At 43.5% G+C, this 21,047-nt stretch overlaps 1 protein-coding gene and 1 non-coding gene across 2 annotated transcripts in view; both read left to right on the top strand.

Annotated features, from left to right (window-relative positions):
* The window catches only part of LOC137490965 (protein NLRC3), a 766,684-nt gene that overhangs the window by 616,681 nt on the left and 128,956 nt on the right, over positions 1–21,047 (top strand). The gene's annotated exons all lie outside the window — the stretch shown is intronic.
* On the top strand, positions 17,885–17,956 carry trnaq-uug (transfer RNA glutamine (anticodon UUG)). Its single transcript has one exon. It is a non-coding gene; the product is annotated as a tRNA-Gln (tRNA).

Here is a 21,047-nt window from a genome sequence, read left to right as displayed (position 1 = left end):
GAAACAGGAATAGACGCACGTGCATGCTCACGCACGCAGGTTATCCCCTCTCTCCTTTTCTTCCTTTGGCGTCGAGTTCCTCCGCCCTCTCTTTTCTTCCTTTCTCATAGGCCATCAATCCTCAGCTCTAACTCCCGCAGGAGTGACTAAAACGAGCTTCGACTCTCGCAAGAGTCCCGCCCCGGCCACCCCCTGCTGCAGTCTCCACCGCCCCCTCCCTTTCCCAGACTTCAGCAGGGGAAATGCCCACAGCAGCTCTGACCCCCGCAGGGGTCGCTCCGAGCTTCGACTCTCGCAAGAGTCAATCACCACCCACGCCCGGCCCTTACCATGTAATAACCATATATATATTCATATATATTTATATATGCATATATACTTCTATATTCTCCTTTTCTTCTTTCTGGCGTTGAGATTCTCCGCCTGGCAATTATTTGCCCCTTCTTTCTTCCTTACAGCGTGAGTGCTTCCGCTACTTTTACCCTTCTCTGATCTTCCCCCTTATCTCCTTACCCTCCTATTTCCTCAATTCTTTTCCAGCGTTGAGTCCTCCGCTAACTGTCTTTCTTTCAGCGTCACTCTTTCGCTATGTTCTTCCTTACGCATAGGCCCTCAATCCTCAGCTCTAGCCCCCGCAGGGGCGACTAAAACGAGCTTCAACTCCCGCAGGAGTTCAGGCCCTGGCCACCTCCCACCCTCTCATGCAAGAGTCTCCACCGCCCAAATCTTCCCGACTCTTGCCCGAGCAAACTAACCCCAGCTCCCACCCCCGCAGGGGTGTATATATTTGAGCCTTGACTCCCGCGGAGTCTATCCAGCCCTGCCCCCACCCCGCCTAAGCTCTAGCAGCCTACTTTGCTCTGCTCCCTTAGAAGCTTCTCTTCCTAAGCTATCAACGCTATATCCAGCAGCCGGATATGGCTTGTTACACCTGCTTTTTGGGGGGCTCTTCAATACGCGGCTGCTGTCCCGAGCTATTCAAAGGCATTTTTGGGGAGTTCCCGAGATCTACCTGAGCTCAAACTCCCCTCCCGCTTTGCAACGGGAGGGAGTCCTGGGCTCGAGGATCTCATGAGCTCAGGGCTCTCTCCCGGGACAGCATGCCAAACAAGCTTATAATTAATCATCAGCTAAGTGTGAACTCTTGAAGTGAAGTTTATGTATAAACAAATTTCGAGAGGATCACGTGCTTATGATTGCTAGCAGCTGACCCGCATTATCCAATTCACTACTATCCAATCAGATGACTCCTAAACTACTATAAATACCCTGGGGTTTATTCCATTGCTATCTTCGTTTTGAAGAGTCCCCCCTTCCTCCCCTACGCCTCCTTCTTAGACGGGTGACACGGTGGCCCAGTGCCTAGCACTGTCGCCTCACAGCAAGAATGTCTCTGGTTCCTGGCTCTACCAAAACTAGCAGACATTTCTGTGCGGAGTTTTGCACTTCTCCCCGTGCTCACGTGGGTTTCCCCCGGGTTCCCCGGTTTCCTCCCACCACCCAAAAACATGCAATTAAGCCAATTGAACAAGCCAAATTGTCAACATAGACACGCTCCTAGTTAGTAATTAGTTTCAAGAGCATTCACTTGCTACAGCAGGGGAGTTCCCGAGATCTACCTGAGCTCAAACTCCCCTCCCGCTTTGCAACGGGAGGGAGTCCTGGGCTCGAGGATCTCATGAGCTCAGGGCTCTCTCCCGGGACAGCATGCCAAACAAGCTTATAATTAATCATCAGCTAAGTGTGAACTCTTGAAAAGTCTAATGATAAACTGATTAACAACTACATGCAGACTGACAACAAAAAAATCTTGATGGTAAATTTTCTGAAAACTTGTTTAAGATTTGTTGCATATCTACTAATACACTGTAATACACTACAACCTAATTTGGTAGCATGTAACTTATCAAAAGTTTAATAAATGTTGAGGATTTGTTGCATATCTACTAATACTCTGTTGAACATCTGTTGAAGATTTGTTACATATCTACTGATAGATTGTTGACCATCTAGAACTTATTTTGGTAACACAACTTACTAAAAGTTTAATAAATGTTTACTTGTTGTAAAAATTGTAATGATTGCCTAAGAACATTTAAAAGACAATCTACAGATACTACCCAGATGAGAGTAAACAGATAAGAACTTGAAAAGTAACTTATGGTCAACAGACTATCTAAAGGGGGACCATCAAAATAAAGTGTTACCGAAATTTGTACCTAACCCTAACTTTATATTTGTTTAAAGTTCATTTTAAATTATGTTGCGTTGCTACTTATAGGCATCTGTATGTTTACTGAAGGTCTATTCATAAACTGATTAACAACTACATGCAGACACTGACAACAAAAAAAAATCTTGATGGTAAATGTACTGAAAACTTGTTGAAGATTTGTTGCATATCTACTAATACACTGTAATACACTACAACCTAATTTGGTAGCACGTAACTTATCAAAAGTTTAATAAATGTTGAGGATTTGTTGCATATCTACTGATACTTTGTTGAACATTTGTTGAAGATTTGGTACATATTTACTGATACACTGTTGAACATCTAGAACCTTAATGCTGAGGATTTGTTGCTTATCTACTGATACTCTGTTGAACATCTGTTGAAGATTTGTTACACATCTACTGATACATTGTTGACCATACCTATATTGGTGACACTTAACTTACCCAAAGTTTAATAAATGTTTACATGTTGTAGACATTGTAATGATTGCCTAGAAACATTTAAAAGACAATCTACAGATACTACCCAGATGAGAGTAAACAGATAAGAACTTGAAAAGTAACTTATGGTCAACAGACTATCTAAAGGGGGACCATCAAAATAAAGTGTTACCCAAATTTCATACATGTATTTGCTAACGTGTTCAACTAACTATTCGTTGCATTTAACCTAACTTTCAGTAGACAGTTAGTTTACTTTAAGTTACATTTATCTGCTCATCTGTTGTCACACTAGGACCATCAAAATGAAGTGAAAACCTAAGAAATGTGTTGAATGGCTGTAAGGAGCCAACATCACAGACAGCATGTTTACTATTCTGTAAATGTTCAGCAGATAGTCAACAGACAGGTAGTAGCAACACTGGTGCAAGTATTTGAAGACAGACACAACAGTACCACACATACAAAAACATGAAATAAATACCAGAGTCATTAGTTCCTTCATTGCTTTTAATGTATTGCTGTCAAAAATTTCAATAAATACAACTGAACATTAAATGGCTCTTGCTCGCTCTCTCTTTATATATATATATATATATATATATATATATATATATATATATATATATATATATATATATATATATATACAACAATTCTGTCTGGTTCTCAAATCTGATTGGCTGATAGCCGTGATATATTTAAGTAATATCAGCACCCGTACAGCCTCTTTACCCTTTGTCAATTACTCCGCCCACATACAGCCAGCAGAAAGCAGACACTACAGATCTAAAGTTTAAAAGATGCTTGCTCAGCTGTTTAACTGTCAGCTTATGATTTGAATCCAATGCGGAAGAAAGTAGTTCCTCATACTAAAGGGTTTTTGAGACTCTCCATGTTTGATTTAATTTTTATATCCACAATTATGCCATCAAACTGTTGTATAAACGCAATATCACACTCGTAGCACTGCGATATGGCTGTATATCGGCACTAGTGGGGACACTAACGCACGCCTCCCACCAGTGCTGATATACAGCCATATCGCACTGCTACTCGTGTGATATTGCTCATATATATATATATATATATATATATATATATATATATATATATATATATATATATACATATATATATATATATATATATATATATATATATATATATATATATATATACACACACACACACACAGTTGAAATAAAGTCAGAATTATTAGCCCCCTTTTGATTTTTTTTCTTTTTTAAATATTTCCCAAATGATGTTTAACAGAGCAAGGAAATTTTCACAGTATGTCTGATAATATTTTTTCTTATGGAAAAAGTCTTATTTGTTTTATTTCGGCTAGAATTAAAGCAGTTTTAATTTTTTTAAAATCATTTCTGGGACAAGATTGTTAGCCCCTTTAAGCTATTTTTTTCTGATTGTCTGCAGAACAAACCATTGATATACAATAACTTGCCTAAGTACCCTAACCTGCCTAGTTCACCTTATTAACCTAGTTAAGCCTTTAAATGTCACTTTAAGCTGTATAGAAGTGTCTTGAAAAATATCAAGTAAAATATTATTTACTGTCATCATGGCAAATAATAAATAAATCAGTTATTAGAAATAGGTTTTTAAAACTATTAGGCTTAGAAATGTGCTGAAACAATCTTCCCTCTATTAAACAGAAATTGGGGAAAAAATAAACGGGTGCTAATAATTCAGGGGGGCTAACAATTCTGACTTCAACTATATATATATATATATATATATATATATATATATATATATATATATATATATATATATAAAGAGAGAGAGAGAGAGAGAGAGTTGAAGTCTGAATTATTAGGCCCCGTTTATTTTTTTCCACAATTTCTGTTTAATGGAGAGAAGATTTTATCAACACATTTCTTAACAAAATAGATTTAATAACTCTATTTATCTTTCCCATGATGACAGTACATAATATTTTACTAGATATTTTTCAAGACACTTCTATACAGCTTAAAGTGACATTTAAAAGCTGAACTAGGTTAATTAGGGTTACTAGGCAGGTTAGGGTAATTAGGCAAGTAATTGTGTAACGATGGTTCCCCTTCGGTTGGGGAACTTCAGTGCCATAAGTGGATGAAGTAGGATGAGAGTATTGAACGGGCCAATGAATGAAATTATAAGCACACCTGAAGCCAGCAGACGCCATCCTTTTCGCTTCAGATCCTTTCTGAGTGAGTCGATGAGGGTTCCTCTTGCTGATCAGCACTTCAGAGCGAACGAGTGTGTCTCCCGGTCCAGAGTGGGTCTTCGCGGTGGCAGACGGTCGAGCTGGGTTTCTCCCTTGCCTGCGGTTCTTTGGGTCCGGTCCTCCAGAGGGGTGCGTATTGTTGCAACTTTCCTAAAAGAGCAATACAGTCGTGCAGCACGTCCTTTTCAGGATGGCGCTCCGACTGTGCGTTTCTGGATGCGGGGGTTTCCTGGCTCCGGATGATGGACACGATCACTGCATTGCATGTTTGGGGGTCCAGCATGTTAATGCGGAGCTCGCGGGCGGTTCATATCGTCATTGCGATGCCATGACCGTTGCACAGCTAAGATCGTGGCTAACTTTTGCAAGAGAGCGAGCCACCCCAGTTGCCTTCTGTTCTAAAAAAGCAGCGGGCGCTCGGGCAGATCTGAGGGTTTCAGCGGGAGATAATCCGCCGCCCACGGGCTCGCGGACCTCTCGCTCCTCACGGCGCTCCATCCAAGCTTCGGGTAGTGGGAGTGATCCGTCTAACCAGATGGTAGCTCTCACACTCGCTGACACCGGAGATCAGATGTCCTCCGCGGCATCGGAGGGTGGGCTTTCACTGTCCGACGAAGATCCGGACCCGCTCGCCCCCTCCGGGCAGGTGAGCGCTGTCAAATCGGATCCTGAAGCGGACATGTTAGCCGTGCTTTCCCGGGCTGCTTCGGCCGTGGGGTTGGAGATGGTTTATCCCCCAGCTCCGCAGCCGGACCGACTAGATGGGTGCTACGTAGAGGACCAGAAGGCCGAAGCCTTCGAAGCCTCTCGTCCCCTTCTTCCCGGAAGTGCACAGTAGGCTCACGCAGTCTTGGAGGGCACCTTTCTCTGCCCGTGCTGCGTGTGCCTCCGCCCTCACCGCCCTTGACGGCGGAGCTGCCAGGGGGTATGAGGCGATCCAGTCAGTGGAGCGCGCTATCGCGGTCAATCTTTGTCCGCGCGGCGCCTCTACAGGGCGGGGTTTGCCCCGCCTCCCGTCCAAAGCCTGTAGGTTGTCTGCCTCCCTCGGAGCCAGAGCTTACAAGGCTGCGGGCCAGGCTGCTTCTGCTTTGCACGCGATGGCCACCTACCAGCGCTACCAAGCGCAGGCGCTGGCCGAGCTGCACGAGGGCGGGTCCAACCCAAGCTTATTACATGAGCTGCGCACCGCGACCGACTATGCTCTTCGGACTACTAAGTCCGCCGCGTGTGCGCTGGGGAGGACGATGTCCACACTTGTGGTTCAGGAACGCCACCTCTGGCTAAACCTGGCCGATATGCGCGATGTTGACAAAGTTCGCTTTCTTGACTCGCCCATATCCCAGGCTGGCCTGTTCGGCGACACCGTCGGTGAATTCACCCAGGAATTCAAGGCGGTGAAAGAGCAGTCGGATGCGATGGGCCCGCCGAGCCATCCACCTCCACTGTTCCTCGCCGAGAGCGCCCGCCAACGAGTGCTGCCCCGCCCCCGCCTGCGCCTCCGGCCAAGCGGGCGCGGCGTACACCTCGAAAGCAGGCAGCCCCTCCTGCCCAGGGCGCCGTTAAGTCCGGTAAACGGACCGCGAAGCGTCCCTGAGACAGGCCATCCGGAGAAGAGGAAATTTGCTCTTTCCCCGCTGGAGGGCGGAGCCCCGATAACAACGGTACTTTTCAGTGCCACCAAAACATCAGTAAAAGAGCACTTTTTCCCTTCCCCGGATGTGACTGCACGAGTTCTGCCAGTCCGGGACGCGCTGCCTTCCGGCTCGCAGACTCTACGTGCTTCGCCAGTGGCTCACGAGCGCTGGGGGGACGGTCTCCCTTCCCTCAGCCCTCCAGCCCCCTCTCCGGAGTCAGGGTGCGGAGCCAGAGCGAATCGCTCTCCTCCAGCTCTTCCACGGGACCCTCGTGCTTCCCGGATCAGCACACCCACTCCGCGCTGCCCCACCGCATGTACGTCAGCGATTGTAGCGATGACTCCATTAGCGAGGGCTCTGCCTGCCTGGTTAGCGCGGGCCAGCCCCTCTCGATGGCTCATACGCACAATCAGACTCGGTTACGCGATTCAGTTCGCGAAACGGCCCCCCAAGTTTACGGGCGTGTATTTCTCCAGGGTCAACCCCCTGTCCGCCCCTGTCTTGCGAGAGGAGATTGCTGCCCTCCTGGCGAAGGGTGCAATCGAGCCGGTTCCTCCAGCCGAGATGGAGAGTGGGTTTTACAGCCCATACTTCATCGTACCCAAAAAGAGCGGTGGGTCACGGCCAATCCTAGATCTGCACGTTTTGAACCACTGTCTGCACAGGCTGCCGTTCAGAATGCTCACGCAGAGGCGCATTCTCCAATGCGTTCGTCCTCAGGATTGGTTTGCAGCCATAGACCTGAAGGACGCGTATTTCCATGTCTCCATTCTTCCACGCCACCGCCAATTTCTGCGGTTTGCGTTCGTGGGTCGAGCGTGGCAGTACAAGGTCCTCCCCTCGGGCTCTCTCTGTCTCCGCGGGTCTTCACCAAACTCGCGGAGGGTGCCCTAGCGCCCCTTCGGCTCGCGGGCATTCGCATACTCAATTATCTCGACGACTGGCTGATTTTAGCCCACTCGCTGGAGCAATTGATTATGCACAGGGACAAGGTGCTTCGGCATCTCCGCCTACTGGGGCTTCAGGTCAACCGAGAAAAGAGCAAACTCGCCCCCGTGCAGAGGATTTCTTTTCTCGGGATGGAGCTGGACTCGATCACCATGGTAGCGCACCTCTCCGAGGAACGCGCTCGCCTGTTGCTGAACTGTCTGAGGGAGCTTGACAGCAAACTAGTGGTCCCACTGAAGTTCTTTCAGAGTCTCCTGGGGCATATGGCATCCGCAGCCGCCGTCACGCCGCTCGGGTTGCTCCATATGAGACCACTTCAGCACTGGCTTCACGATCGGGTCCCCAGACGCGCATGGCACGCGGGCACACACCGGGTCTCGGTTACTGCGCTGTGTCGCCGCGCCCTCAGCCCTTGGAACGACCCCTCGTTCCTACAGGCCGGTGTGCCTCTAGGACAGGCGTCCAGCCATGTTGTCGTTTCAACAGACGCTTCCAACACGGGTTGGGGGGCCGTGTGTCGCGGGCATGCGGCTGCTGGCCTGTGGAAGGGTGCCCAGCTGCATTGGCATATCAATCGCCTAGAGCTGTTGGCAGTGTTCCTCGCTCTCCACCGCTTTTTACCGGTGCTGGAGCGGCAACACGTGCTGGTCAGGACGGACAGTATGGCGGCGGCGGCATATATCAACCGCATGGGGGGTATGCGCTCTCGCCGCATGTCTCAGCTCGCCCGCCGTCTGCTCCTCTGGAGTCACCCGCGGCTGAAATCGCTGCGCGCCATTCACGTTACAGGCACGCTCAATCGTGCAGCCGATGCGCTCTCACGACAGCTGTTACGCCCTGGAGAATGGAGACTCCACCCCGAGTCTGTTCAGCTGATATGGGCGCGATTCGGGGAAGACCACATTGATCTGTTTGCTTCCCCCGAGAACGCTCACTGCCAGTTGTTTTTTCCCTGACCGAGGGCTCTCTCGTCACGGATGCACTGGCCCACAGCTGGCCTCGGGGCATGCGCAAGTATGCGTTTCCCCCAGTGAGCCTGCTCGCGCAGTTTCTGTGCAAGGTCAGGGAGGACGAGGAACAGGTTCTGCTAGTTGCGCCCCTTTGGCCCAACCGGACCTGGATATCAGAGCTCTCACTCCTCGCGACGGCCCTCCCCTGGCGGATCCCTTTGAGAGAGGACCTACTCTCTCAGGGACAGGGCACCATCTGGCACCCTCGCCCCGATCTTTGGAACCTTCACGTGTGGTCCCTAGACGCGAGGAAAACTTAGGTAACCTACCGACTGCGGTGGTTAATACCATCACTCAGGCTAGAGCCCCCTCCACGAGGTGCGCCTACGCCCTGAAGTGGAGTCTATTCACTGAATGGCGAATCAGTATCTCTAAGATTTCTGTCCCTGAAGACAGCTCTGCTGGTTGCGTTGGCCTCCATCAAGAGGGTCGGGGACCTGGAGGCATTTTCGGTCAGTGACTCGTGCCTGGAATTCGGGCCGGATTACTCTCACGTCATCCTGAGACCCCGCCCCGGTTATGTGCCCAAGGTTCCTACCACCCCCTTTAGAGATCAGGTAGTGAACCTGCAAGCGCTGCCCCCGGAGGAGGCAGACCCAGCCCTTTCTTTACTTTGTCCAGTTCGCGCTCTGCGCATTTATGTGGACCGTACTCAGAATTTTAGATCATCTAAGCAGCTCTTTGTCTGTTATGGCGGTCGGCAGCAGGGAAGTGTCGTATCGAAACAAAGATTATCCCACTGGATTGTGGATGCCATTTCACTCGCTTATTCGAGTCGAGGTCAGCCGTGTCCCCCGGGAGTACGTGCACACTCCACTCGGAGCGTTGCATCCTCTTGGGCGCGTGCACGCGACGCCTCTCTAACAGACATCTGTAGAGCTGCGGGCTGGGCGACACCCAACACATTTGCAAGGTTTTACAATCTGCGAGTGGAGCCGGTTTCCTCAAGGGTATTAGGTAACCCTTTGGTGATTGAGGAGACAACTCGGTAGGGTGTTGAAACACGCTTGCTGCGCCATTCTCCCTAACACGGAGGTACGTGCGCCTTTTTATCTGTCAGTAAAGTTCCCCGTCAGGTGAGCCCTGCAGATTCCTCCGTGGCCCCCAGCACTGACTCAGCGGAGGAGTCACTTGCTGGCTATGAGTACTCCCCCTTTTTAGGGCTAGTCCATATGTAAATTCTGCCATCTATCCCCCCCTTGGGTAACGGATGGCCTCCGCAGCGTCCTCCCTATCGGGATTGCACGCTTCCCAACGTACTGTCGTATTTCCTAGAATTATCTAGATGCTCACGACTTCCCAAAAAATATATCTAAATCCGTAAAACTTCTGTTGAAGTAGGATAAATTAGGGCCAGGGACACGTTGGAGGACCGCACCCCCCATGATGTGGGTGCGTCACGCTTGCTTGACTATCTCCTCATCGGGGGTGTTGGTAAGGTGCAGTCATTATGGCGCTTTCCATACTTCTCCCATCGTGGATTTCATCCACTTATGGCACTGAAGTTCCCCAACCGAAGGGGAACGTTCGAGGTTACAGAAGTAACCCTTCGTTCCCCGAGGAGGGGAACGGAAGTGCCATACTCTGTCGCCATAATGACTGTCCCTTAGCTGTTTGAAAGTCTCTTCAGCTTAAAAGGATGGCGTCTCCTGGCTTCAGGTGTGCTTATATGCTGAGATAATTGCAGATGCCGCACACCTGCGCAAGCTTACGCTGCCAATTAATTTCATTCATTGGCCCGTTCAATACTCTCCAGACAAGCGGCTTCTGATCCGAATCCTCCCATCGTGGATTTCATCCACTTATGGCACTTCCGTTCCCCTCCTCGGGGAACGAAGGGTTACTTCTGTAACCTCGAACGTTTGTTCTGTAGATGGTTTGTTCTGTAAAAAAAATATATAGCTTTAAGGGGCTAATAATTTTGACCTTAAAATGGATTTCAAAAATTCAAAACTGCTTTTATTCTAGCCAAAATAAAACAAATAAGACTTTCTCCAGAAGAAAAAAATATTATTAGACATACTGTGAATATTTCCTGAATCCGTTAAAACATCATTTTCAAACAAAATTCAAAGGGGGGCTAATAATTCTGACCTTAATTGTATACACACACACTGGTAGAGCTGACTGATGTCATCTATAAGCCTTCCAAGAATCCCTTGTTTGTGTTTCCTACCCAACCAATAAGTCCATTCTATATATATTAGATGGTTTTTCAGCGACTTTTCTGTCCGGTTTGCACACTGTTAAAAATTGTCCCGTTAAAAAACAGTAAAATTCTGGCAGCTGCAGTTGCCAGCAATGTACTGTTATTTTACAGTATGTTGCTGTAAAAATACATGGACTACATTGATTTACACAATACTCAAGTGAACTCATTTTGCTCACTGAAAGCAACTACCTCAACTTGGTCAACTGCTGAATGAGTTTATGAAGTAATGTGCCATATATGCTTAGAAGCATACTTATAATGATAACTTATTTTAGTTAATTAGAAAAGTTCGGTTTAACTCTAATGTCTTATTTTTCACAACAGCACACATACATGTAAATCTGGAACTACCAGAGAGATTCTGACTGCATCAGCAACTAAACAGCCGCTATCTTTAAATAGAGAAACATGCAGAATAACATCAGCAGTTCATTGTTCATCTTTAACTCATACACTGGCTCTACTCTCCTCCACAACGGTGACAGACAGAAGAAATTAGCTTCAGGTTTTACAGTAAAATACTGTTTTTTCCTTGATTTAACGGTAATCTACTGGCAGCTGTGGTTGCCAGCAATCTACTGTTTTTTTACAGTCTATTTCCGTAGTGTAAATTAACAGTATATTACTGTTAAAATATATTTTTACACTGTGTTTTTAACTCTCACACCTTTAAACCCCAGAGCATATACTTCAGTTTTTATTGAAGTGTCCACACTACTGAGTGTTCAAGAAACATGGAGCAAAGCTGAAGTAAATTAATTAATTAACTGACTAATTAAATGTTAATTGAGGATTAACAATGAACAAATGAAGAAATACTGAAGGGAAAAAACAAGAACAGAACATACAAAACTTTAGTCACAGCTTTATAATGAAATAACCTGAAGAACAACAAATGATTAAATCATTTAAATGATCAGCGGATGATTAAACAACTCTACAAACATCGTCACCAGCTACACTTATTACTTAATACATGTATTTTTGTATAACATCTACTAAAGTTCTTCTTGAGAGAAAGGTTAACATTTTACATCACCATCATGGAGAACAGAGTTTGCTTTAGTTGGGCTCTTAGCCCTGTCATTTTTAACATTTATATATCGTGGCTGCTGCAATTGTTAAGAACTTTGTTTAAAAAGCTGCTTTGTTGAGGCAAGTCAGCCAAAAACCTAAATAAGATCTGGTGATGTTCATGTTGCTATTAAATGGCAGAGTCTGTTCTCATTTAGTATAATAAAATTTACTGCTCCTATTCAATGTTTAATCTATTGTTTTACATTATATGTCTATATATGGCAATGATTTCTAGAAGTTTTTCAGAATGTCTTGGACAATAACACTGCTCTATGGTGTAAATCGCACTCAAAAAGACATCAATAATCAGCATATGAACCTCAGTAATGGTGACAACTAACAAAATTAACAGTTTAACTCACAAACAGGCAACTGAAAGTCTAAACATAAACAACAGCAGAATCAAACGCAAATAAAGAAAACTGTTAGACCATTATACAACATTTATTTGTACCGCAATGCATGCTGGGATATTTGTACCGTGCCACTCCCAGCATGCATTGCAGCATGAAACATTTGAGATGTTACCATTGTTGAGATACAAGGTCAGATTCATAAGGTCTGAGTGTGTAATTGTCATAACTGAACTGTTTTTGTATGTTATTTCTTAACTGTTAAGTAATTACGGAGGTATCTTTTCTGTTTCCACTTCTCATTAGTTAAATTAATACCTGCAACTAAGCATAAAATTTATTGCATGAGGCCCTTCTTCCAGATTTATAACAAAACTTTTATCAGAACTAATTTCAGACAAATAGATTTCTCTATTTATTAACTTTCCAACTTGATTGCTATAATACAAGCATTTTGTTAATTCTTTATTACAGTAATTGGAGAGTCTGAATTAATGAGTTCAAGGGTGAAGAGCCCAACTAAAACCAGCCCCTCACTCTATTACGGTGACACAAAAAAACACATTAATTTCTGTTGGATCTCAATGAGAATAGTATGGAAGTCAAATCAGTCAGTAATAAGTGTGTGTCTGCTGTTGTTTGTGGAGTTGTTTAATGATCCTCTGCTGAGACTGAAGCTGTTTTATTTTACTTGATTTTATTTAATGCTGTAACTGACGTCACTGTTTGTGTTTCTTGTTTATTTTCTTCAGTAATTGTGATTATTAACAGCAGGTGTTCATCAGTGTCTGAATTCACTCATTAGTGTTCATTAAAACTGTCAGGTGAACTATATTAGTTAACTAGTGTATGAAATAGTGATCAAGGACACAAAGTGTGATTTCAAACACAGACTTCAAAACATCGAATCTGAACTCTGTTAGCTCACAGTTTTCTGCAGTTGGTTACTTTCTCGAAAACAAAAATGTTACCCAGAAAGCACTGTTTTTAACAGAATATTACTGTTTTAGTGAAAAAACATTATTTTACCGTAGAATCTGACCGTTTTTTAACAGCAATTTTTTACAGTGTGGTATTTTTACGTAAAATCAAAAAAAAAAAAAAAAAAAAAAAACAGCTAAACAGTTTTTGTGTCACCATTGTGGAGGATAATAGCGTCTCTGTTTAAGTCCAAGATGAACTGAGAATATTTGATGTCATGCTGCAGCTTCTTTTCTTAAAAGGTAACTGTGTAGTTACTAATGCAGTCAAAATCTGTTTGCTAGTTGCATTCACACATAAACACATTGTTTCATCTAAAGACTTTACTTTTTTGGCATTAAGCTATGATTTTGTAAAATGAACATTGTATTAGTTCATGAAATATGGTTATTTTTTGTAAATTTATACAGTTGTATAAAACTTCCATGTTTTTCACAGAAAGATTCTGGCAACCACAGCTGCTGGTATTTTTTCGGAAATTTAACAGATATTTTACACAATAAGAGTTTGCTAATTAACACTCTGTTGGTGTTGACAATGTTAACACTTTCAAAAGTGTTATTTTTAACAATTATAGTGGTTCCCATATAAACTATGAGGGAGTGTTAATTTTAACTCTAAGGTAGTTAAATCTACTATCTAAAATTTGCTGTGCATGAACATTTCGTTCATTTTAAACGAATCTTCAATATGATTTGGGAACTACAAGTCCTCTCAGGGAGTGATTTGTTAATTCGCGCGTGCGTACATTTGTGCAGGTGGTATCGTTATTTCAAGTCTTCATCACATTTCGTGTCGTTCATCGCGGAAAGGCAGAAACCAATCATATGCGTTTACAGTCGAAAAAGATTTGATCCGTTCACCTCTCGAGTCCTCTATCGGGTCTGAGCCATTCGTTCCTCACGGGCCAATAATACGCGTTTAGAGCCGAAAAATTGGACAATTGGTCTGATTGGACATCCTGGGGGTCCAGCACAGTGGCCTAGCACCAGCCGCTTGGTTGAGGCCATTTGTACAAAGCTGTGTGCCGTTCACAAGTCCACTTCCAAGAAGGCTGGTGTTCGCACGCCCAGGTGGTCTAAAATACTGACCGATTACCACCACATCCGGGATCTAGTGCTTGGCAGTCGCAGGCTGATGGATGAAACAGTGATCTAGCTTTTTGAGCTAAACCAGAAGACGCTTATTCAGTGGTAAGCAAAGCACATTATTTTCTTTAAATTACCTGAATATTTCTAAATTAATATATATGAATAATACATATCATTTATAATCAGGTTTCAACGGAGGCAAAAGGATCAGGAAATGAGTGTACTCACTCAGGGACTGACTCCACTTGATCCAATTGCTGTGGCAGATACGCAGCTTCCTTTGCCGAGGGAAAAATTGGACGAGGCACCATCAACATCAGGCCCCAAACACCAGTTTGTCTTTCCTCCAAATAAAGAAGGACAGGTCGACCTGGTCGAAAGTCTGCTTCTGCAACCACCACAGTTTGCTCCTTCCTGCCGGATGCCACCACGGTGTGCTCCTTTCCACCGGCCCCCACGACGGAATGCCCCATCGCGCCAACCCCCACCACAGTCTGCCACATTGCACCGGCCCCTACCATGGTGTGCCTAGTCACACCGACCTTCACCACAGTGCGCCCCATCTCGCCAGCCTCCACCACAGTGTTCCCCATCATACCAGCCTCCACCACAGTGCGCCCTATTGCGCTGGCCCCCACCACAGTGCGCCCCATTGTGTCTGCCCCCACCACGGTGTGCTCCTTTCCACCCACCCCCAGCACGGTGTGCCCCATAGCACCACCCCCCATAGCACCAGGTGTTGTGCAGCCCATTTCAGGACCTGGATCATTGTTTGGCACACTTGTTTTTAACCCAGACATGAGTGTGTCAATGGTGATTCCATCATGTGCTGCACCAACATCCAGTGCAGTCCCAGCTTCACCTGCACCTGCTGTTCCTCCACCTGCACCTGCTCCACCTGCACCTGCTCCACCTGCACCTGCTGTTCCTCCACCTGCACCTGCTCCACCTGCGCCTGCTGTTCCTGTGTCCCGTTACACCCAGAGGAACAGGCACAGACGGGAACAGGAGAAGGAAAGTGGAGTCCACAAAAGGAAGTATGTGCGTGCGGTTACTTTTAATGTTTGCAGCAAATGTGGGCAACCAAAGAACAAGGAGTTTGGCCATAGCCGATTTGTCCTTAGAGGACTGGTTGGCAGAACAGCGCCAGCAAAATAAAGGACAAACTCCAGCTCCAGAATAAAGGACAAATTGCTGTATATATTTTTGTAAATGTTACATGGGTACTCTCTCTCTCTCTCTCATTTCATTTAATTTTTGTGTGTTAATATTTAGCATTTTAAAGTGGCACTTATAGGCCCACTCTTATTTTGTCTTGTGTGTACTTATTTAATATTTGTGTGCATTTTATGTAAAAATATATTTATATTTCTTAAAAAAATAACATTTTATACATTGCTTAAATACTATATTTTATATATTACGTGCCCCCACTCTTGCATTTTATTATGTATTTATATTATTGTTTAATATATTGTGTATATAAAAATAAACATATATATAGACTATTGTTTTTATATAATGTGTATAATAAATAAATATATTTATATATAGTATTGTTTTAATATATTATATGTGCATAATAAATAAATATATATTGTATTGTTTTTATTTATTGTATATTATATAGTTTATATATTAAGATATGTTTTTATTTTGTTTTTTATATTTTTAAAATTGTTTTGCGATTTTAATATTTGTATTAATTTTAATAAACCATTTTGCATATTACTTGTTTTTGTGTGCATTCATTTAAAGTTATTACATAAAGAAATATAACATATATTAATATATACATATATATATATATATATATATATATATATATATATATATATATATATATATATATATATAGTATAGTATATATTTATATATTAATACATAAATATATATAATATACTTATATATACATAAACATGCATACATATGTTTAATTGAAACATTTTCATTCATTTTTAATTAACGTAATATGCTTTTTAAGAACAATATCCACATAATAATAGTAATATCAATTTAATTGCCTGTGTTACGTCAGTAAAATTTCAATAAGAGCGCAGCTGATTGGCTCCGCTGAAACCGACACTGATTGGATATTGTGTTACACAGATCGTGTGTTCGAATCCAGCACGCAAAAAATGACATTTAGAATGACATGCAATATGCAACCAAAATACCACATTATGCACAGTCACAAAGCCGCGAACACTACTGCAAGCAAAATTTGTCGCATTTTTTCCGTTTTGTTCGCTTGCGAGTGAGCGAGAAGATTGGACCCCTTCCTATGCTAAGCGAGCGCTCTACCATTTGAGCTAATTCCCCTCGGAAAAATTCAAATTGGTAGTTTTTGGCATGGTCAAAAAAAAAAAAAAAAAGATCACATCTGCTCTGTGGTGGCCTCTTTGTCCTGCCTGCCGTTTAGTCGTCAAATTGCCTGGAATAGCGCGCTTTTCTTTTGAAGGCCCTACCTAGTCCTGCTCCAGTAAACGTGTGAGGAGCCCTGCATGCCGAATGACTCAGAATGACTCAGTTACTCTGAAATCAATGCACATTGGCACCACCTTGGATTGACATTCTACTACTTTCCTGCAAGGCCGTTTTTTTTTTTATTCATTCCCTACAGCTCTAACAGCACCACACAACAAGCTTGAGGTTCCATGGTGTAATGGTGACCACTCTGGACTCTGAATCCAGCGATCTGAGTTCAAATTTCAGTGGGATCTGTTATTTTGCCAGCACCGCACAAAAAAAAGCTGGAATAGAATGTTAATCTCTTGAAGGCCAGGGAATGACAGTTACTCTGGGCTTTCTAGTGCTTTAGGCAGGAAGTGGCCGGTTAGATCAGCTGGTTAGACTATGGTGCTAATAACGGCAAGGTTGTGGATTCCATCCCTGTACTGGCCGAGCTCTTACTCTCTTAGGCCTCAGATGCATTTAAGGGCTCTGCTCGGTCTTACACACGTCTATGCTGCAGAAAAACTATGAAATGGCAGCTGAAATAGCTCAGTTGGGAGAGTGTTAGACTGAAGATCTAAAGGACCCTGGTTAGATCCAGGCTTTGGTAAAGTAGTGTTGTTTTTCTGTTTTGGGCACAAGAGTTAGGTGACGGAAAGTCACCCAAAAAGCCTAGCTGCTGCACCCTTAAGTCCAACTGCTTTCACTTGACCAAAAAGCTATCTTACTTTCAGATGGTCACGTCGCTTCTGGTGATGATTGAATCAAGAGAGTTTCACTTTAAACCTTTTCGCTTTAAAAAGGCATGAAAACAGAGTTGGAGAATGCAGCCATTGTTCCCGCCAGCTCTCGCATCCAAAGCGAGCGCTTTACCATTTGAGCTTATTCCCCTCAGAACAATCAAAAAATTGGCGATTTTCGACGTGGTCAAAATAGAAAAAAAAGATCACATTTGCTCTGTGGTGGCCTCTTTGCCCTACCTGCCGTTTAGTCGTCAAATTGCCTGGAATAGTGCGCTTTTCTTTTAAAGGCCCTACCTGGTCCTGCTCCAGTAAACGTGTGATGAGCCCTGCCGAATGACGAGTTACTCAGAAATCAATGCACATTGGCACTGCCTTGTATTGACATTTTGCTACCTTCTGGCAAGGCCGTTTTTTTTTTTTTTTTTACTTTTTTTTTTTTAGCCCGGGCAGCACCAACCAGAAGACTTGAGGTTCCATGGTGTAATGGTTAGCACTCTGGACTTTGAATCCAGCGATCCGAGTTCAAATCTCGGTGGGACCTTGTTTTTTTACCAGCACCGCACAAAAAAAGCTGGAGTAGCATTCTTATCTCTTGAAGGCCGGAAAATGACAGTTACTCTCAGATTTTTAGCAAATATGGTGGCAAGTGGCCGGTTAGCTCAGCTGGTTAGAGCGTCGCACCAGGGGCGTGGGTTCAATCCCCGTAATGGCCAAACTTTTACCCTTTAAGGCCTCAGAAGCATTTCAGGATTCTGCTTAGTCTCACAGACATGAATGCTGCAGGATACTTGTGAAAGGGCAGACGAAATAGCTCTGTTGGGAGAGCATTAGACTTAAGATTTAAAGGTCCCTGGTCCGATCCTGGGTTTCAGCAAAACAGTGATGTTGTTCTATTTTGTGCACAAGGGTCAGGTGACTGAAAGTCACCCAAAAAGCCTAGCTGCTTCACCCTTAAGTCCACCTGCTTCCACTTGACCAAAACGCTATCTTCCTCCCAGATAGTCACATTGCTTCTGGCGATGATTCCAATGGCCTGATCGACAGCACTCTATAATGCTATGTATTTAGCGCTTTGATGTCCCACTGCGGACACGCTGCTGAATAAAAGAAAACTGTGACTTGATAGGGCTTCTGAAGGCTTGCAATAATATGTACTACACGGAAACCGGCAAAGCTGACGTAAGTAGTTTCGCTTTAAACCCTCAAGGTGCCACCAGCTTTGCAAAAAAAGCCAATGTAAAAAGGCATGAAAACAGAGGTGGAGAATGCAGTCATTGTTCCCGCTACCTCTAGTATGTAAAGCGAGCGCTTAACCATTTGAGCTAATTCCCCTCAGAGCAATCAAAAATTGGCAATTTTTGACGTGGTCAAATTAGAAAAAAAAGATCACATTTGCTCTTTGCCTGCCTTTTTTTTTTTTTTTTACATTTTTTTATGTATTTTTAAAATATGATGCACAAACTTATTGATGATTCCTACTTATCTTTCTCGTGATAAATAGTTGGCAAAATCTGATATGTAGCGGGGGAAAAAAGAAGAAAGAGTTCATCAGATGCTGGATTCGAACCGAGTTCATGCTCGAACATGCCAATACATGATCACATGTGTCTAAAGAGCTGCGCCACTGTGACTGACAAGAGTACTGCAAAATTTTACACCTATAAATCACACTATTGCTGTTTTAATTCACTCAGTGCGATGTTCAGACCCAACTGTGTTAACCGCATCAGCTAAACTCTCCCACTCTATTTTTTTTCTTTTGTTGTTAATTCCGGAGAACAAACTTGCAAATAACACGGCTTTTCTCCGGTCTACCTCCGAAAGCAGCACCTCCAGTTCACATTTTGTTCAAAGTTTCTCTTTTTGCTTGCTTTTGCCATTGCTTTTTCGTTGGGTTTTGCCATTAGCATAGTCATTAGAATATTCATACGGGGGAGGAGGCAGGGAGGGGTTTTGTGCTCAGCCCTGTTGCGCTCAGTTTCACGTTTATTCGGATGTACAAAAGAATTTGCGTGAGATTCGGCGTACGCAGTGTTTCATACATCTGAATTTTTTTCTGCGTACGCATATTTACAGCTTTGTGCGTACGCAATGTTATAGTATGATTTCCACGCAAGTCTTCATACATGAGGCCCCTGGTAAGTCAGTTTTTTAGTTATAAAAGGATCTGAATTGAGTAATAAATGCAGTTTTGTTGCTTCCACTCAAAAGTGTAACTGCAATCTCAGAGTCAGAAAACATGGTTTTAAAAACCTCTGTAATGTTCTTATTCTATGTATAAGAGTGGTGCACAGGGATTGTTTTAAAGACCCACATCACATCTGCCTGCAGAGCTGGTGTTGAACCACGGTAAGATAGGATGTTCCTTTGCTGTGGTGGCAGTGTTGGGCAAGCTACTTGAAAAATGTAATGAGCTAAGCTATTAGCTACTCTACTTAAAAGCTTACCTCTTAGAAATGTATCAAGCTAAGCTATAAACTCCTTGGCAAAAGTAGCCTTGCTACATCCAAGCTATTTTTACAATATTCATATTTAAATCGAAGCAAGTTAAATCCAAGTCAATCATATCTTAGTGATCAATAAAACTGTCAATGAAAAATAATTTAGTTCAGTTATTTACTGTAAATAATATGTTGTACCAAACTGAAACAAATTATAGTATATAACAGCAAAAACTAAAAATCCAAAAAAAAACAGGTGTTACACAATTAAAATACTATAGTCATTTATAGTAAAGGCAATTACTTTGCAATAAGCATTATATTGTATATATATTTACAACTCTAATCTCTCTCTGTCATCTTTCAATCAAGCAAGTTTCTCGTGTCAGCCCAATGATTGTTTGGTGACATCACCAACCAGAGCGAGAGGTGGCAGTAACGCATCAAAAACTTTGTTAGCGACCACCGTAAAACAGGAAGAAGAAACTGTCATTGTTCTAATGTAGAAATTTCTTCATTACTGATTGTTAAAGCTGTTTCAGTAATCAAAGAGGTTTCCGCTGCACAGAACTGCACAACAGGTGGTTGGCACTGACAAGCAGCACTACACGCGGTGGGTTTGGCAACCCCCGATATGGGAGTCCAGGGCCGTAACACCCATTGACGCTATCGTTTGCTCAAAAGATTTCCGGCATCAACAGCAGTAGGCGTCGCGGTCATTTCCTGGCACAGGCTTAACCCAACCTCAATTCGAATTCCTTGGCCACAGTGACACTTTGCCATTTTAGCCGACAAACTGGGCTAGTGACTATCTTGTTCTGTACGTCACCTCAAGTAACCATATGATGGGTGCGCATGCTTTTACGCTTTCTGCTATGACGTGGAGCGTGAGGTGCACTCAACGTTACGCTGCATGAATTTTTAATTAGCCTACATTAGTAACAGTTCATTTTGTTACGGTATGAACTTAATCCTAGGAAAGGCAAAAATAAATTAATAAATTTGTAACCTTTGTAATACAATTCAAGACTTTATTTACAAAATTCAAGGCTATTAAGGCCTTCATTTGAGATTATGAAATTTAAGAGTTTTTCAAAGCTTTTAAGACCCCGCAGGTACTATGGACATGGACCTTCAGCATGCAGTGGGACGGTTTGCTGCTAAGTGTGACATGGCAGGGAAAGAAACAGC

The sequence above is a fragment of the Danio rerio genome, chromosome 4 (assembly GCF_052040795.2).
Source record: "Danio rerio strain M-AB ecotype USA chromosome 4, GRCz13ab, whole genome shotgun sequence".
Taxonomy (NCBI): domain Eukaryota; kingdom Metazoa; phylum Chordata; class Actinopteri; order Cypriniformes; family Danionidae; genus Danio; species Danio rerio.
This window is presented reverse-complemented; position numbering and strand designations above follow the sequence as displayed.